This window comes from Phoca vitulina, unplaced genomic scaffold (assembly GCF_004348235.1).
Source record: "Phoca vitulina isolate PV1807 unplaced genomic scaffold, GSC_HSeal_1.0 scaffold20, whole genome shotgun sequence".
In the NCBI taxonomy this organism is placed as follows: domain Eukaryota; kingdom Metazoa; phylum Chordata; class Mammalia; order Carnivora; family Phocidae; genus Phoca; species Phoca vitulina.
This window is the reverse complement of record NW_022589723.1, coordinates 28570055-28590536: the sequence shown is the minus strand read 5'-3', so window position 1 is coordinate 28590536 and position 20482 is coordinate 28570055. Positions and strand designations below refer to the sequence as shown.

General features: G+C 43.6%; 1 protein-coding gene across 13 annotated transcripts in view; it reads right to left on the bottom strand.

Annotated features, from left to right (window-relative positions):
• TLN2 (talin 2) overlaps nt 1-20482 on the bottom strand; it is a 421358-nt gene that overhangs the window by 292805 nt on the left and 108071 nt on the right. For 9 of the 13 annotated variants that reach the window (XM_032417152.1, XM_032417149.1, XM_032417150.1 and 6 more), the window contains one exon: nt 17191-17288. The exons of the other annotated variants lie outside the window; for them this stretch is intronic. The gene's annotated coding sequence lies outside the window, so the exon portion shown is untranslated. The remainder of the gene's footprint in view (nt 1-17190; nt 17289-20482) is intronic. 13 annotated transcript variants of the gene reach the window in all.

The window sequence follows — 20482 nt, the reverse complement described above, 5'->3', positions numbered from 1 at the left end:
GCCTATCAGGGGACTTGCTCTTCCCCCAGAAGCAGAAACAGCTGTCCAACCCCGCCCCCCCAACCTTCATCAAGTTTCCAGTCTTCCAGAATGTTCCAGCCCCACCCAATGTCCTGCATGTCTGGCTCTAGTAGATACTTCAGAGCATTAGGAGAATGCAGAAAGGAAACAAAATCCCCAGACCTGGGGTTCACAGAGATAGCCATGTCCTCCTGGGGTGTTCTTTCCAAAGCATGTTGAAAGAACCACAGGATCAATCTAGGGCACAAACATCCTTAGCTTCAAGTTGATATTCTGGGTATTCCTTCAACAAATATTTGAATGCCTAGTCAGAACAAGGCACGGTCAATACACCCAACCAGGTTAGGCTTGCACAAGGGCTCTCAGATAATTCCCTTTCCCCAGCACACACAGCAATATGGATTTCGTGAAGGCTGACGTCCAGGAACAGGGCACCATTGTTTCTTACTGAGTTACTGGAGCAAAGAAAAGGATATGCCAATTTGCCAAGTATTTGCAACCTCTGCTATGCCTGGAACTCTGCCAGGCACATCAAGAAAGAACACATCTACACACACACACACACACACACACCCCACACACTATGAAAATACAAAGTTACAAAGAGGTTGCCCCACTAGAAATGTTTAACACATCTACACACACACACACACACACACACACACACACACACACCACACACTATGAAAATACAAAGTTACAAAGAGGTTGCCCCACTAGAAATGTTTCCAGTCCTGTTCATCTGCCTTTCCTCCATCTTTTCCCTCTTTCCTCCTCCAAAGAATGCAGACTTCTTCCAGTACCTTCATTATTTCAGTAAGCCATGTATAGAAGGAAGAGCAAAGAAATATACTATACTGTTCTTCACCCCACAATTTTCCCATGTGCATCAGTCAATAAAAGAAAAGCCATGGGACACCTGGGTGGCTCAGTCAGTTAGGCGGCTGCCATTGGCTCGGGTCATGATCCCTAGGTCCTGGGATTGGGTCCCACATCAGGCCCCTTGCTCAGTGGGGAGCCTGCTTCTCCCTCTGCCTGTCACTCCCCTTGCTTGTGGGCTCTCTCTCTGACAAAAAAATAAATAAAATCTTTAAAAGAAAAGCCATAACACACATAGTGAATTGTTCCCTGCAGTCACCTCTAAATCTCCACTGAGACTTTTTTTTTTTTTTTTGGGTAACTCTACTGAAACTTGCTTTATAAAGGTTTTTCTCTCCAAAAAAGTCTATGATCAGAGGGTGTAAGGTTAACTTAGGAATGGGTGCTCTGGGAAATGAAAAATGTCCCAAAGCAGATCAGAGCCTAGAATACTGGCAGGCCTATGGAATTTATGCTTGTCCTTTTCAGGAAAACAGGACCCTTTGTGTCCACTGTGCAGGTTTTTCTTCCACACGTCTGTGGTGAGAAGCTAGAAATACATGGCAAACCAGATGCCTTCCTTCCTGGTTCTCATTGCTTACAGTAATCATATAGACCCATGAAAAGATGCTGAGGACACAGAAGACCCAGGGGAGGCAGAAAGCACAAGGTGTCACAAGCTCAAGGACAGAGTGGGGACTAGAGAAGAGGCACCAAGTACACACATCTTACAAGGCAGAACTTTCTACCTTCTACAACTTTTCCCTGTTTTTAGAAGATCTAGAAAAACAAGGAACATCATTTTTTTCAAATTTCATTATAACAGTGTTGTCTCTAATAGCCATGCTGTATGTTAGACCCCCCAAACTCATTCCTCTTTTAACTCAAAGTTTGTACCCTTTGATCAACATCTCCCCATTTCTTCTACCTCCCAGCCCCTGGTGACCACCATTCTACTGTCTCTAGGAGTTCAGCTTTATTAGATTCCCCACTTGAGTGAGGTTAGACAGTATTTGACTTTCTCTTATTTCACTTAGCATAATGCCCTCAAGGTCCATCCATGTTACACAAACAGCACAAGTCCTCCTTTTTCATAGCTAAATAATATTCCATTGTATACATACACACCACATCTTTATACATTCTTCAAGGAACAAAGTTTTTAAGGAATTTAAAACCTGGAGTATTTAACATTAAGAAGAGCAGGCTCAAGTCAGGAGTAAACAATTCTAAGAACTACACAGAGCACTACAGGTAACTTCCCCCCCATGGTCTTTTTTTTTTTTGAGAGAGAGAGAGAGAAGGAGCATAAAGGGCTCCTCATTAACTCTGGGAATGTTAGGGCTAGAAGGACACAGAGTCCCTTAGGGTTAGATGGGAACTCAAAGCCCAGACTGCCCTTCACACCAGCCCCCGCCTCAGCACATAGACATTCCCAAAACCCCATTCTGGGTTCTCTTCTCATTGATTACAGTCCTCCCTGTAGATGCTCTCACAGCTTCCCACAGGAACACCGAACACAGCACAAAATCATGTATTTGTGGAATTATGTCATTGGTTCAATAACTATTTTCCAAGGACCAGGCATGTATCAGAGGTTCCATCTTACAGTGTTTAATTAATGCCTGGCCCTCCCACTAGTCAGTAAACCTCATAAGGGCAGAGACCATGTCTACATTGTATAGAATGATAACCATAGTCCCTGACATAGAGTCAGGCATAACAGGCATCCAATAAGTACAGGATGAATATAGTCCAACCATCTTATTGCAGAGTTTTTTGTTTTTTTTTTTAAGGTTTCATTTATTTATTTGAGAGAGTGAGCAAGAGAGAGAGCATGAGTGGGGGGGGCGGAGAAAGAAGCAGGCTCCCCATTGAGCAGGGGGCCAATGCGGGGCTCAATCCCAGGACCCTGGGATTATGACCCGAGCTCAAGGCAGACACTTAACCAACTGAACCACCCAGGCACCCCATTATTGCAGATTAAGCATACTGAGTTCTTGAACAATTAGATGATGCGTGGACCAAGTCATGCTCCTAGACAGTAACATGCAAAAGACCAAGACCCAAGGCTTCTTCAGGAACACTGATAGTGAAGGTTATCAAATACTGCTTTGGCGAAAGCAACTTTAAATGAGGTATCATATGGATTACAAGGCTCTTGGACAGAGAGCACTACCTGCAAACCCCAGACCTGTGTCCCTGCAATGGACACATATGAATGGCCTCTATAGTACTCATTTCCCCTTCACAGTCTCTGTGTTTGTGCTTCTGAAGAAGTGAACTTTACTCCTCAGCTCCTGGATGCACATCCTAGGGTCAGGCCCAGCAGTGGCATCTACTCCCCTGGACACAATGTTTGGTAGAGGGCAGACACACAACCTCAACATTCAACTTCAGTGAATTTCAGGAATTCTGCTGTTTCAAAGTTGGTGGGCTCTTCCAGCATTATTTCTTAAGACCTAGAACTCCTGAGGGTATTTTTGCTTCCATGAGTTGTAGACAGCTTGCTTTCAGGTGAGGTCAAAATACAGAGGAGGGAAGGGGGGTGGGAGGATGGGTTAGCCTGGTGATGGGTATTAAAGAGGGCACGTTCTGCATGGAGCACTGGGTGTTATGCACCAACAATGAATCATGGAACACTACATCAAAAACTAATGATGTAATGTATGGTGATTAACATAACAATGAAAATTTTAAAAAAAGATATATGCAAAAAAAAAAAATACAGAGGAAAGTAGAGCCAAGAAAATCCTAGAGACATGGAACTAGATTCCTAATATTAACATGCATCTCTGGATCAAACCATACCTGAAGCCCATCCCATGACTGGATTTCTCAGTCACAAGAACAACTAAATTCCCTTTATTGTTTAAACTAGTTTGGAGTAGGTTTTCTTTTGCTGGCAACCAAAAGAATCCTAGAATATATTTGATATGTGACACTGGAAAAGTAAAAATGGAGATAACATTTACTTCAAAAGGACATCTTACGGGGCACCTGGGTGGCTCGGTCGGTGAAACATCCAACTCTTGATTTTGGCTCACAGTCATGATCTCTGGGTCATGACAAGCTCCACACAAAGCATGGAGCCTGCTTAAGATTCTTCCTCTTCCTCTGCCTGTCCCCAGCTCACTCTCACTCTGTCTCCAAACAGAATTTTAAAAACAATTTAAAAAAACCCACAAGGACATCTTACAGATCAGTATGTGAAAAGAACCTACCACAATGTCTGGCACTTAACAAGGCTTAAGTATTCTGTGCTTCTTACGGATTCATCACCAAATTCCTCGAAATAATCTTTTCACCTAGTATATTAAACAAATCGTTTACAAATAATCTGCAACTTAGTGAAGCATCTAGAGCAGCCAGAAGTAAAGGCTTAAAAAGGTTGAAAGTCACCGATAAAGGCTCAATACAAAATGGAAACAAGCATCTCTGAAGTTATAATAATTATCTATACAATCATGTCTACAGGCACAGAGTCAGACTTTATACACATGTATAAACAAAAATATGACACTACAAAAGTCTCATTTTTAAAGATGACACCCACTGTACAAAGGGGGATATTATCCGTTGTGCTGTGTCTGGCTCATTCTCTTCCCATCATGGCCCCTCTCCACCTTCCCACCCCTCAAGCGCATCATACACAAGGAGATATCTGGGCAAGTGAAGTACCAGTCAAGCAGTCCCCGAGGTGGACCCTAGGACTGGGGTGGTCTGTAGAGAAGTTTCCCTGGGCAAGATGAGGCAGAGAAAAAGAAGAGATACAGACACGCCCTTGCGAGAACCATCCAGGGACAAAACCAGAAAAGTCCGACTATCTAAAATCCATGGGGCAAATTCCAGGCCGGAAACAAGAGAAAGAGCCAAGAAAGTCAAGAGCAAGAAATAACACAATGGGGAAGGAAAAGTGGAATTCGGCCAAGATAGTTGCCGGTAATAGCAATCGTCAACACTTAGCAAGCACAGCACTATGCGAGATCTTCACTCACATTAGCGCATACTGAATCCTCACAAAAACCAGTGAAGCTATTAATTTTCCCATTTTTTCAATTATGAAAATTTTAAACATCCACAGAAGTATGGAGAACAGTTCAATGAAACGTCATTAGAACACAGCTACAAAAGTCCTCCGTGAGGGTAGATTCTTAGTGTATCTGTAACTCCCTCTACCTACTTCTCACCGGTGTCCTGGCCCACAGCACCAAAAAAGCATCAGCAAATTATGTCAACAAGCTTGGGCAAAAATGTGAGTCAACCTCATAATTTTGACTTCGTGAGCTTAAGGCCTGGTTCCTGAAACCTGCCAATCTCCCCTCACCTGATTAAGAACAGCATCTGTCTCTGTTCTGTCGTTAACAGTGACCACAGCAAACATCCATGGGACAGAATTGAGTTCCCACATCATAGAGATCAGGGAATGATCTCCGAACCCCTCCCCTCCCCCATATAGCCCATCAGGGACATACCAGTGTATCTTGGTATTGAACTCTTTGGCGATGTTCCCTAGGAGTATGTTAATTTTGTCTTTCCAACTAGATCATGCACTGTGCCCCTGTGAATCCACTGTCTAAACCCCTTCCAGATCAAATCCCAACTACTGCCCCCAGGCAGAAAGGCCTGCCACACTCTGGCCTTCACTTAGCTCTCCAGTTTGTCACCATCCTAACACCCCATGGACATGGAACATCCTGGGGTACCACAGTGAGCTCCCAGCAAATGTTTTCCCACCTATGATCCTTTGACTGAGAGGTCTTCCCCAAGCAGCCTGGCTCTCGCTAACATTCCTCTCCTTAGCTCACTCTGAAAGCCCTTTGTAATAACCTATCCCACACTAAGACAGGGTTGGGCACCATGACTGCGTAGTCCCATAATGCCTTCTACGTATCTCTCTCTGCACACCCACCACATCGTTGTATAGTGATGGTTCTTAGCTACCCCACTCCCACTGTTACGGAGAAACAGCTACTCATTTTTTAAATTTTTTTGCTGTTGTTTATGTTTAATGGCAACCCAGGACAGAATGAGTTCATTTGGACTGAGCTTGAGTATGACCATTTATACATATCTGCACAGGAAGCAGTTGGAGGTCTAGTAGTTAAATCCAAATATTTACTTTTGCTCATTTTTTAGTGTCCCGTGCCTAACAATGGGCCTGACACATAGGTCTTCAGATAAGGTTTACTGAATAAAACAAGCCAGGGAAAGGATAAGATGATGGCCAGATGGATAGCAGGGAGCATACCTTCAACTTTTAAAAGTCTCTCCAGACAGCTTCATGGCCAGTAGGTGCTTAGATTCCCCGCTGCAAAGTATTGACTGACTGACCCACTGAGGGAATGAACCCGTGGGTTAATCACCCACCATCCAGTGGGACTCCCTCCTTCCAGTTCCACAGGCGGCCACTAATCCTAGGGTTCAGGTTTTTGATAGACAGGCTTGTGCTCACCCTGCTCCTGCCCTCCGTGATGAAATGCTCACTTTAATCACATCCTGTCAGGCCTTTGTCTGAAACTGACTGCAGACTTCTAGCCCCTCTGGCTATCCTTCCCCACTAAGGCTGCACTATCATCCCACTCACGTGCACGCACAGTCCCTTCCCAGACCTGGGTCTACTCAGCGGTGCCTGTGTTGGAAATGCCACTGTCACCACCACGAAGACCATTCAAAGCACAGTGCACTGGTCCAGGTACAAATCCCGCCCATTCTTGGCACATACAGACCAGGACCACCCTCACCACATCCAAAATCCTACACATGTATAAACATGAAAATGCTTCTGAGAAAGTTCGTCTACCAGCACTGCCTTGGAAGTGGTCTGCTTACAGCGTGACTCAGGTCGGGTGGAGGGGTGGCAGGGCACCAGGGAGAGGAAATCAAATCTTTCCCTAGAAGTAAGCTATGGTTTCCACTTTGAGGCTAACCTTAAAATTTAGATTCCACTGATATTCTCTTTGCAAATCATGACTGAACCATCCTTAATTTCCCACCAGAGGCAAGCAACAGGATACTGTATTTTAAGGTCTACTGTCAGTTTCTGTTCCCCTGAAAAATAAAGATGTTTTATTATGGTAATCAGCAGGTTACAAAGCACTCACCCTCTCTCCAGAGTAAATCACATCAGACAGATCTTCCCCCAGATTTTTTTTAAGCACTCCATTTGTTCTCAGAAGTTCTAACAATTTCTCAGACTGACAGTCCTAGGTTTATTGATTCACAAATGGCCTAAGTCTGTCAAGTAGGGACATTTTACTTCACATAGAAAGGGGTCAGAGGGTAGGATTTAGTCTTTTAATTTACAGGTAGAATTTAGCTCTTTTTGCCTCTTAGAGAGTGTACATGGAACCGTGTGGATGTAGAAATCAAACTAAGACCCCAAATCTAAAACCAAGGAACGACCTACTAAAGGCCCCTCAAGCCACACAATACAGAATCTGCTTCTTTAAGTACATGTTCCTGAAAAAGACTTTTCTGTTGCAAAATTTGCCATCAGTTTATTAGTCTGACACAGGTGAGCTCCAATCTCACAGTTCTGAGGCCTTGGATGAATTGTTACATCTAATGCAGAATACTGGTAACAATACTTTGCAGCGGGGAAACTGCAAAGAATTCGGATTAGTAGAGCAGAAATGCTCCTAGGTGCTCAATACCACACGGCCATTATTTACTGTTATCCTTAAACTCTTGGTAAAAGAATGGAGGTGGTCTTCAAAGGGTAACAACCAAGACAAGGCTGGTGTTCAAGGCCTGGGAGAAGCTGAGCTGCTGTAGAGAGAGAAAGTGTAGACATTTAGGAGCCTCCCGAACACTATACTAAGGAAAGGGTGCCCTGATTGAATGTCTGAACTGGGCTCTTAAGACCAGAAAACATCCCCAGAGTACAGGAGCTGGACCATCCATCAGGCTTTAAGTTCTTTCAAACCACTCTTTGTACCCTTCTCATCCATGATCTAGCCTCTTGGATGAGCCTCACCACTGGGTAAACCATCTGGGACTGTGGGCTAGGTGTAAGGCCCAGCTGAGGGACTGAGCAAGTAAATCACTTCTTCCCTTAAGGCTCAGTTGCCTTAACCAGGAAGTGGGGTTAGTTCTAAGCCTCCAGTGAGATGATAATCTTTCAGACATTTATATAAAGCATGGCATTACTCCACCTTCCAGGAGCTGTGGCCCTCTGGATAAACTGGTTCAGCTTGTGGATTAAATAAGCACTGTACAAAGATTAGCCCCCAACCCCTGAAAATCAAGGAGCTGTCAATCCTAGAGATGAAGGGGTTCCTTGAATACTGCTTATTGAGAAAAGTGGTATTTAAAAGCAACATCACAGTATCTATTATTGGAAACAGGCTGGTCAGGAAAGGATTCCATGGACTTGATAAAGCCCTAGCAAGAGAGCATCCATCCATCACTTCCGTCTCTCCCACAACGAAAGCACAACTGAGCCTGGGGCAGCACTGAGCGGCCTCCCTACCACTGCTTCACAGACATCCACACAACTCTAACACTGCTCAGATGGCCCACCGAGGGAAGACAACAGATGTGTTGTACAGGTCAACAGTCTTTCACCGCAAGGAGGCAAAAATACAAAATTTATGAATATTTAGTCATCCTCGATAATCAGTAAGTCATTTTCCTTGAATCCTTTTCAAAAATGCACCCAAATGGGTGCCACAGAACAAAATCAAGTATCAAAAGCACCCATGGCTGCGAAATGGGATATGGACCTTGACAAGAATCCATGATCTTTGACACACAGGTATTTTAAGGGAGAATCATAGAGAAGTGGTTCCAGGCCTGGCTGTTCATTAGTGACACCTGGGCAGCTGTACTGAGGCCAATGCCTGGGCCCCACCCTACATATTCTAGTTAAACTGGTCTGGATTGTGGCCTGGGCACTTATAGTGATAAATGCTTCCCAACACTGCAAACCTCTAATTTAGAGGGTCTTCAAACTGCAAAGCAAATGAGTGTCAGGAAACAGTTTTGAAACTTACACTAATTTTAAGACTTGGGATTTCCAACAGAAACAGCAATCAACAACGACGACGACAAAACAACAACAGTAGTAGAAACCAAGTGAAGGCCATGTGTTTCAGTTTGTCATTTTAAGGAGGAAAACTCCAGAAGCACGTTATGAAAACCAAATGCTAGGAATCAAGCGTGGTGGTGATTTCATGACTTTATGCATTTGTCAAAACCCATACATACACACACAACAGAGTTATTGCGTGGAAATTAAAAATAAATTTAAAACATACAGAGGAAAAAAAAATCAAGTGATACATTCATTTATTCCAGTAATTCCCCATCTTTGCTAAATACTAGAATCACCCAGGGAGCTTTCAAAAATCCTGCTGCCCAGGCTGTGACATCAAAATCGCTGGTGGGACCAGAGCATCCTTTTTAAAGCCCGGCAGGTGATTCCAATGGGCAGCCATGTCTCCTAATTCCCAGAACAGTAGGAAAAATCCAGCCAAAGTCATGTTAACACATATCCATAGAAATGTGGCTTCCAAGAGCCATCCCATCTTTACCTACCTTCCACTCATCCAGGGAAATTCACTAAGATCTTTTTTTTCTATCAACTTTTGTTGGGTTTCAAGATATTGGCATGACCCACAAGCCAAACAAAAAGAGGTGCCTTGATACCCACTAGTAGAAAACAACACTGACTCAAAACCTGCTGACAGGTTTTAAAGCAGGGCAGTAGTTCTCAAACATGGAAGTCCCCTGGAAAGGTGGTTCCAAGACACAGGTTGCTGACCCCACTCTGGAGTTTTGTGATTCAGTAGGTTGGTGGGGGGGCAGACAGAATCTGCATTTTTTTTTTTTTTAAAGATTTTATTTATTCATGAGAGACAGAGAGAGAAGCAGGCTCCCCAAGGAGCAGGGAGCCCAATATGGGACTCGATCCCAGGACCCTGGGATCATGACCCGAGCCGAAGGCAGACATTTAACCATCTGAGCCACTCAGGTGCCCCCAGAATCTGCATTTCTAACAAGTTCCTAGGTGCTGCTGCTGGGAGGACCATGTTCTAAGGAAATCTGAACTAAATCAATGGTCAGAGACGTGAAAGCCGGGGCTGAAGCTGAACCAGACAGTTCTCCAGCCAAGACAGCCAGAGTGCACAAACTACTGGTCAGTTTCAGTGAACAGGCTGCATTTAGAAACTGACCTTTGGGAAGACATTATGAAGATTTGCATGTACCATCAAAGAGATTATCTCATCTAGAGACGACTCACTACTCAAAGGGTGATGCACAAACCAACATCGGCACCACCTAGAACTGGTTACAAATGCAGCATATCTCAGGCCTTACCCTAAACCTTACTGGGTCAGGAACTGTCTGAACAGGATCCCTGGGGGATTAAGTGCACATTAAATCAGCTTTGACCAATTCCCTAACTCACACCAAAGACAGTTGCTGAGCACCCACTCTGCACAATACCTAGCTAGCACCTGCACAACACCTGGGCCAACAAGCCTCTGCCTTCTTGGAGCATCTATAGAACAAAGGATGAAACTAAAGCCCAGAGCTGTGGGACTTGCCAAGGCCACAGAGCCAGTGTGGTAGAGATGGATTTAGAGCCCATGTCTCCTAAACCCTCTATAATAGAAGAAACAATACAGGCAACTGCCTCTATCAAAATTGCAAACATAATTTCCAAGAAAAGAAGATACCAAAAAATAAGTTACAAGTCAGTTTCTACATACCAAGTTAGGAGATCTAATTCTCCTAATTCTCACTGATGTCTACTCTGACCAAACCAGCATTGCTAGATTACACTGGCTGACGCAGGGTGTTTCTATAGCTAAGTTTTTCTCAGATCTCAGAACAGGAGGAATAAACAGGTATTAGGAGGAAAAACGTCTTGACCACGGGTATCACCTAAGACTCAAGATCTTTCTTTTGGTACTTAAGTCTATTCAAACAGTAAACCTCCTGATGTGGCCAAAATTTATTGCTCTGATACATTTTGGTAATGATCTAATTGTTGGTGTTTCTTACTTCTTCCTGCTCATCTTCCTAAGACGTAATGCTCTGATTCATTTCGGTAATGATTCAATTATTAGTGTTTCTTCTTCCTAAACTATTGTCCAGTTGGAAGAGCACTAACATTTGTCTACCTGTGTGTTTTACATAGATTATCTCACTCAGTTTCTTTGTCCCTATCATACAAAGAAGAAAAACAAGAAAAAAAAAAAAAAAAGGCACAGCTGAGTAGGCAGAGCCAGGCTTTAAATCTAACTCTATCTGTCTGACTCCTAATTCCTTCTACTCAAAGTGAGGTCCTTGGACCTCCCACCTGGGAGCAGGTTAGAAATGCAGACCACTCAAGCCCCAGCCTGGACCTGCTAAATCAGAATCTGCATTTTAATCCCTGGTGATTGATGTCCACACTGACATCTGGGAAGCCCTGCATGCACTATCCCAAAGCCAAGTGACCCAGCTCCCATTAATCAAAACCAGCAGCAAACATCTTTGGTTCACGCCATGAGCAGACAGCAGTCAATCACCTAAGCCTCAAAGCCACCAGGATGGGGTGCTTGTCATATCACTAACTCATAGTAATTCACAGGGTTTGCTGCGTGGGGTCCTTCTCAACAACTGCCCATAGACTGCAGGACATAAAGACATACTTCCCTCCCTGGGCAGAGTGCCAGGATAGTCTACAGTCCTGGTGCTATCAGCAAACACCCATAAAGATATAAATATCGTCATGATTCAAATCCTCCAAGCATTGCCTACAGGAGGCAAACTTTTTTGTAAAATAATTAATGAGGTGAGAAAGAAGAATATTCTCAGAACAAAGGTCAGCTAATTATCTTGGTCTCTCTCTCTCTCTAAACATACATACTATACACACACACACATATATATGTGTGTGTGTGTGTATATATATATATATATATATATACGTATATGTGTGTGTGTATATATATATATATATATATATATATATATATATAAAATGGTCCTTAGAGTCTAGAAATTTGAATTAGGGCTCCTGTAACTAAATGAAAGCTGGATCCAAATAGATCACTGTCAGGACAAGGGGAAGGGTGAGCAGACGGAGCCAAAGGAATACAACCCCACCAGCTTTCCCTGACTTGCCTACCTCCAAGTTTGAGTTAATGTGGAGTTTCTCAAAGTGCAGATCACAGACAGCTGCTTTAGAATCACATCAATATTAAAAATGCATGTTCCTGGGCCCAAGAAGTCACATGGCTAACAATCCCTTCCCAATGGATCCCTGCACACATAAATATTTGAGGCCAATTGCCCACCTGGCCCAGGTACAGCTCAAGGAGAACTGTCAGACTCATTAGTTAATCTTATCTTCCCAACATTGGATGAAACTAAAGCCCAGAGCTGTGGGACTTGCCAAGGCCACAGAGCCAGTGTGGTAGAGACGGATTTTCAGAAGAAGAACCCATCAGGGAAGCTGAGTGTTTTGCCCAAGGTCATACAGCAGGTGAGCAACCACGACTTACCCACTCAGGCCTTTTCAACTCGATCAGGGCATCAAATTCACACAAACCAAAGAACAGGGAAGCATGGTCCTGTTGCCAAATCAGTATTTTGCCATGTGAAGCAAGAGCAGTGTTTAAAAAAAAAAAAAAAAAAATTGGTCTTTTTTGTAGCAGTATTTCAGGGGCTGCTCTGGACCCTACCTCCCAGGATGGGACCACAAACTGCCAATAGGGACAATCACACATCATATTGTAAGGGGCTGTGCTGAGCAGCAGACCACCACCTATCATCCCAATGGCCTGATCAAAGTTCATTTAGCTTCAAATTCAAACTATTCCCAGTGAATACTATTCTAAGTCACTTAGATTCTTCTTTCCATTATGTAATCCTGGGTCACTCATCACCTGGGGGACACCCACACTTACTCTCACACGATTCCCAAATGGACTGGCTTCAGGAGACTCACTCGAAAACCCACCTAAAACACAGACACCTGAACCCCTTTGAGCTTGGAGAGGATGATTCAGAAATGAAAAGCAAATCCATAATAGCACTGGGGATGGGGGGTGGGGCGGGGAGAGACTCTCATGTTTAAAAGAGTCATGGGGAAGGCCCAGTATAACACAAAAACTAGAAGCCATATAAAATGGTAAATTCAACTGAACCTCTTTTTTAAAAATATACATGGTTGGGGCGCCTGGGTGGCTCAGTCGGTTAAGCATCTGCCTTTGGCTCAGGTCATGATCACAGGGTCCTGGGATCGAGCCCTGCACTGAGCTCCAGCCCTGCACTGGGCTCCCTGCTCAGCAGATAGTCTGCTTCTTCCTCTGCCCCTCCCCCTGGCTCGTGCTCTCCCCCTCTCTGTCAAATAAATAATATCTATCTATAAAAATTCACATGTATGCCAAATCCTATTTGTTCATGGATATTAAGAATCACAAAATATTAGAGACCAAAAAGTGTCTATCAATAGGGAAGTTATGATGCATCCAATGACAAAAGACTAAGCAGCCATAAAACAACAACAACAACAAAAGCCAGGCAATTCTGTAAGTACTTATACGCAAAGAGCCACAAGACATAGAGCAAAACACTCAGAAGTAAACAGACTATGCTATCACTTATGCTTTAAAATACATATAGTTGTTTATGTACACAAATACACACATGCATGCTTGTCTACACATAGATTATCTCTGGAGGGACACATAAAACATAGGAGAAGTTGCCTGAGGGAAGGTGCCTGACCAAGGTAGGAAGGATAATTACTGTCCCCACATATCCACCCTCCATGCATGTACTGATTTTTCAGATAAAAAATTTAAGAACAACCAAGAGAGGGGCACCTGGGTGGTTCAGTCAGTTAAGCTTCCAACTATTGATTTCGGCTCAGGTCACTATCTCAGGATTGTGAGATCAAGCCCAGCCTTTGGCTCTGTACTGGGCATGGAGCCTGCTTAAGATTCTCCCTCTCTCTCCCTCTGCTTCTGCCGTTCCGGAACCCCACCCTGCCACCCCACTAGCACTCCCTCTAAAAATATAAAATAACTAAGAGAGGCAGAGATTGGAGATGGGATGCATAAACCAACTAGGTGTTGAGTTGTAGTCCATTCTCTCCTACGTCCCTCTCCAGTAGTGATCTCACAGTACGTGTTAAAAGCTCTAAAAATATTTCTTCAGCCCATGTAATTCCACTTCTAGTAATTTGTCCCAGAATGCTGAAAAAGCTTTATGTGCAAAGATGTCTATCAAAGTATTACCTATAATCATGAAAAAATGGAAACAAGTACAAAGCGTGTTGGCCAAGCTATTTAATACTCAGTTCTGCTAAGACGAAGAGAATGGATGGATCAAACTTAGAGACGTGTGACTTAGAGAGGGTAAACAAGCCACAGCTTCTGCGACATGGTAGCTATAAAGGAAGTAGAACACATGTGGACTGAACATAGACAGGAAGGACAGAATAACCAAGTGGTCACCCAGTATTCATCAGCACTCACATTGGCCACCCATTGTTGATACCCATTTTGGCCCAAATTGTCTATTACTGAAGAAGAAAACCTCTTGATGTTCCAGAGGAGCTTTGGTAAGAGACACCTGTGGCCAGGAACACCTGCTCCTACGTTTCTGCAACAGATCAAGTGTATGGGCTCCAGGTATCTTCTGTCTCCTGAGATCCATTGCTCATGCTCAGATGTGGCCCTTGTAATCACATCATCAGCAGGGAAAGGTGTAGTAGCCAAACGACAGAATTTACGAATACTGTCCAAGCCACGATACAAGTAATGTGGTCTACCTATTCTGTTGGACCTATGTGCATTAACCTAATCCTTCCCCTTGCTTCTTCCTATTTAAATGGACTCAGAAACTGAACAATTTAGACACCTTAATTTGGTCTGTGGCCTTGTTTTTGACTTCTAGGATAACTATCTTTGGAAGCTACCACAGCATCAAGATAGTTTCCTACCACTACAAATATAGAAAATGATTAGGTAAATTCTGATATATCCACCTAAATTATGTATCAAATTAAACCACATTTACACAATTTGAATATAAGCATTACCAATATTATTTGAAAAATAGAATATAAAAATATGAACCATAAAATTTATTAATTTTATTCCAAGTATACATATATCCACTATAAAAAAAAAAACTAAGGACGAGCACCTGGGTGGCTCAGTCGGTTAAGTGTCTGCCTTCAGCTCGGGTCATGATCTTGGGAGTCCCAGAATGGAACCCCGCATTGGGTTCCCAGCTCTGTGGGGAGTCTGCTTCTCCCTCTGCCCCTCACCCCACTCCTGCTGTCTATCTGTCTCTCTCAATAAATAACATCTTTTAAAAAAAATCTAAGGAGGACACCGGCTGGCTCAGTCAGAAGAGTATGTGACTCTTGATCTCGGGGTTATGAGTTTGAGCCTCACGTTGGGTATATAGATTACTTAAATAGCTTAAGACATAAAAATTTAAAAACTTTAAGGAAAAGCACTAAAAGCGTGTATTACTCCAAAGTAAATACATGCATGTCATGTTTAAAATATGTTATATCTTATACATGTGTTATTCTTATAATCTGGAAAAATTATGAATTTTTAAAATTTCACAAAGACTAGAAAGAATCTATTAAAATGACAAGCTGCTGTGGGTTTTAGAGTAACTATTTTATTCTTCCATTTCCATATTACTTCAGTAATGATCATCTTATACTTTTACAAAAAAACAAAATAAAAAACACATTTTTCTCTTTGACAAAAAGAGGCTGGCCAGTGGTTAAGAACCCCCAGCTAAAAGCCAGCCCAGAAATTGAGAGTTAAAGCCTTACTGCATTCAGCTATAAATCTCCATAAACTCCAGGTTAAAATAAAACCTGTTAGAATCTTCCTGTCCCAACTGTGGGAATAAGATAGAAGAAGTTTTCGGCAAAGTTCCCAAGCCGTGTGTTCATCTTTGGGACTGACTCACCACTATTTCCCCATGGATGTGAGGTCATTTTTGTCAGTGACAGATATGTTGTTTTTACTAATGCAAGAGCCCAGTGACCCTCTCGCTGTGTGCAAACACCTGTACTCAGTAACAGGTGATAAGCCAGGTGGGCTTTTCATTCAGTACGATTTGCTTTGGCACCCACAATACAAGCCAATGGTTTCTTGAGGCAGAAGCATTGGGAATTTTATCCCCAACCCCAGGAGTACAAGGACAAAGTCCCCAGTTCAACCAGCCAGGACCCTACAATGGGTGCCACAGGGACATTCAGCGTACATCCCAGAGATGAAGAAACCTTGCCATATAATCACTTGCCTATTCATCACCTAAAATGATCCCTGGAGAATTCAAAGATAACTTGAAACACCTGATAGCTTCCCTAGTTCCACCAGCTGCATGGGTCCAAAAAGCCAACACATGCTCCCAACGCCCATGTCCCTAGATTTTTCCCTTGAAGCCTTCCCAAGCATCAAAGGGAAGCTCATGGCTCAGTGTCTCTGGTACCCGGGGTGCACGTGTGCGTGTACCTGTCCGTGTATGCAAGTGTGTGTACTAGACATGCACGTACAGACTGTAATGGACTCTCCAGCCATCGGTTGCTCTATATGCACGTACACTGCAAAACCCACGCACAGCCTTCATCTTGTGAACTCTATTGGCGTAACTTTTCAGTTACTCATGGCTTCATCTGCACACATGCAGGATAAGCTCCAGAGAACAAGAGCCCAGCTAATAAAATAATAAATGCATGATCTACATGACCAAGTCCATCACTGCCACTCTTGTCCACCCTTCGTGCCCACTTCCAGCATTAATGTAGGACTAAAGCCTTTTGTTCGCTCCTCTTTCAGCTGGTCTTCTAGCAGTTCGCACGGGCAGCACGGGCACGGATCCAACACCGTGCCACGAGGAGTCCAGACAGCAGAGAGGATCAGAATGCCACAGCAAGACGGTACGGGAGGGATAACAGCCCAGGCGGCCTGAACTACAGGCAGGGGTGTGGTGAGCTGATGAAGGAGGGTGGCATCCGGCCCCTCTCAGCTCTGCTGAAAACCAACAGCACCTGTGGAGACGCCGCCTCCCTGGGGCTTAGTCAGTACAGCCCTTCAACCACCCCAGGGGTCCTTCTGGATAAAACAGCCCCCAAGTCTAATCCCATGTCCCGTAGTTCCGCAAGGCGCAAGTGACACACTGTTACTAAGGGTGTAATACAAGCAAACAAAGTACAGGAAGTTAAAACTGGCAAGACAAAGCTGATTGCAGTCAATTTTCACCAATTTCTGATACCTGAGGAAAAGAGTAAACTGAATTCTAACGTTACCGAAGGAAAGAAATGGTACTAACCTCAAGCACAGTTCTGCCAATGGCCTGAGAGTACAGCGCTCTGCCTCAGCACCACTGAGCTCCAATGAGGAAGCCAAAACCTCTTCCTGCACGCATCCCTGTGAGGATGGGAACTGTAGCATTAATAAAAAACTTGGAGTGTAAAATCTTCCATCTACAAAGGTCCTATTCAGTTTTTTAAAAGGCAATGATTTTAATTTATGTACCAACAAGACACTTTAATTCCCCCACCTTGAAAAGGCTATGTTATCAGGGCATAGGAATGCTGGAATAGCCCAGAATTCCCATAAACAAGGAGTCCCGGATGGTTTTAAGGACTTTCCCTCCTCAGGGACTGTCAAGGTAGGGATATATATTTACAAAATGCCTAACTGGGAAGCAGAGAGTGGTCTCTGTGTCAAAGAACCCTACACCCTGGGTCCCTCAAAAGGAAATAGGAACAGCTCCTAATCCTCAGTAACCATGGGTGGCAGGGGTTGGGGGCGCAGGGTGGACTCCCGTCCCTACTGCTCTGTCTCCAGGTCACCCCAAGGACTGTGAGCTCTTCCCAGCTGAGGTCTGTATGCTCCATATGGCAAAGGAACTGAAGGTTATTTCACAATCCTAGAGCATGGGCAAATCACTTCCTTTTGTCTTTAATTTCTAACTTAACTAGTTTTAATTTTTAATTTTAAGGGGTGCCTGGGTGGCTCAGTCAGTTAAGTGTCTGCCTTCGGCTCAGGTCATAATCCCAGGGTCCTGGGATCGAGCGCCACATCGGGCTCCCTGCTCAGTGGGAAGCCTGCTTCTCCCTCTCCCTCTGCCTGTCGCTCCCCCCTGCTCATGCTCTCTGTCAAATAAATAAAAGAAAAATAAATAAAATTAATTTTAAGATACATGTGGTCACTTTCCAAACACGTTCCATTGTGCACTTTAAGAAGTATGCTCCAGGTACAAGAGCTGTGTTCTATACATGTCCATTAGATTAAGTTTCTATGTCTTTACTATTTTATTTGTCTGATATCTCAATTACTAAGAAAGGCGTGTTAAATTCTCCCACTATGCCATGGTGTTGTCAACTTCTCCCTTTGACATTCAGTCAGTTACCTTCTCTGTATTTGAGAAACTATTAAGGGCAAACAAGTTTAGAATTATTACATGCCCCACATTAGCAATGTTGCAGATTTACATTCTACCAACAGCTTTGGAATCTCCGTAGACTTGGGCGTGAGGTCCCAACTCCATAACCTGCTCTAAGCCCCAGTTTGCTCGTCCCTAAAAACAAGGTATACCTTGAACCTCAGAGTTCTTGAGAGGATGAACTAAGACAGTTCATGTAGTATACTTAGTGTAGTGCCCCTCTCTCAGAATGCCAGCTACTAATAAAATGGTCTACGACTTAAGATCACGCAGCTTTTTACCAGTATGGAAGTAGAACCCTCTAACCTCTCCATCAGGTGGCAGGATGAGGTGTGAGAGGAGGCAGAGGTATCCAAAATTGTTTATTTTGGGGCTTCACAGATGGGGAAGTACAGGATAACAGTACCCTGTCCATACCCCGCTGAGAATGTTAAGTCACCTCTCAGGTGAACACTCAGTCTCCCCCAGCTGCACTGCAATGGCCCAGTCTAGCTTGTTCTCTCTGGGATAGATTTCCCCTTGTTGCTGGCTTGAGGGCTCTGTTGAAACAGCTGCAAATGATACACTTTATAAACTTCTGACTCTGAAAACACCTGGCATACTTAAAGAAGGTAAGAGTATCTAAATTGTAGATAACTTTTGATGCCTGATTCCCAACCCTGGGATCCATGGAATTGTGTGTCTCTGTGTGCTTTGGAGGAGGGGTGGGGAATATGTGTGTGTGGGAAAGCAATTTCAGGGCAGACCATTCATTTTGTTAAGTTTCCAAATCCTTTATAACATTCTCCCACATCCCAACAGGGTGAGGGAATCTTTGTCAAAGTCAAAGTTAATTGCACATCAGAGGGAGAAGATGCAATTTTCTTCTCTGGCTTTTGAACTCTGAAATTGACCCTGGCAGTCATTCTGTCCTGAAAATGTCAGCTGCAGGAAAATACAACAAAAAAGGCAGAATAAACTAGCAAGGAAACCTGCCAAACAGAAGAACATTCTTAGAAAGCCTCAAGGGTTAGCAAGTCACTGATTTGCTTAAAAAAAAAAAAAAAGTAGTAATTTTTAAAAGGAAATAAAAAAATGCCCACCCCTGCTAAAAAAAAAAAAACAAAAAACCTCTGGCAAAAAGATGTTCACTTCCAAGTGCATCAGAAATAGTTAACTGCAGGAAGCCTGCTCACACAACTGGCTGGGCAGCACCATGGCAAGCTGACCCATTTCTCATTCATGAGAACTTGGTAAGCGACGACCACCACCAGCCTAAAACCTTATTTGGAAATCAATCCCTTGATGCAATATAGAAACCAACAAGCTGTATAGTTTGTCTCCCCCAAAAAGTTTTTCCCCAGGATTTACTGACATAGGTTATTTCTTGCTATCTTTCTTATCTTAAAAGGGACAAGTCAGCCACTCAGACACCCTGCTTTCTTTAATCCTTAAGAGTCTCCCCATTTGTCTTAGAGCCCAATGTCAACCACGCAAGTGACGTGTCCATAAGGGGCCATATTAACCTTACTCCAGGGCCCCCAGTGTTTACTCTCCTTAAACCCACCACACAGACATCAAAAAGTCAGCCACAGGGAAGACAGACAAAGGTGGGATGTCATCTACAGGGCACAGAGAAACCACTTTTGGTCCCCTCTCCCTTCGGGCATCAGGTGTGCTTGCTGTTTCTCCACCTTTGGCCCAGAATTCAAAGAACTAGACACACTTCACTGTCAACCTGTGTGAGGGACAAAGGAATGACAGCAAAAAGAAGGGCAGGGCTTCAAGTGCAATGCTCTCTCCTTCCTCCCATTCAAGCCACCAGGGCAAGCAATCTCATTTAACCCTTCACCCTGGTGAGGACAAAGTATGTAAAGTATGAAACATATACACTCCTCTCAAAAATTAAGCAACTCCATACAAAGGTAAAATGTCCCACTCTAGCAAAATTGAAACCGCCTAAAAGCATCAAGCTGAACAAAAAACCAAAATGGCTGCACTAATGCTTCAGCAAAGCTCAATTTTAAACTAACCTTTTTCCTCTCTTCTGCATACCTCCCCTCGTCCCTTCTTAGCCTTTTTTTTTTTAAGGAACCCAATACCACCCCGAAAACGTGACAAACAAGGCTGGCAGCACATACACAACTCCTGTCAAAATCAGCCAGACCCTCTATTTTCCTATGAACATCCCCCC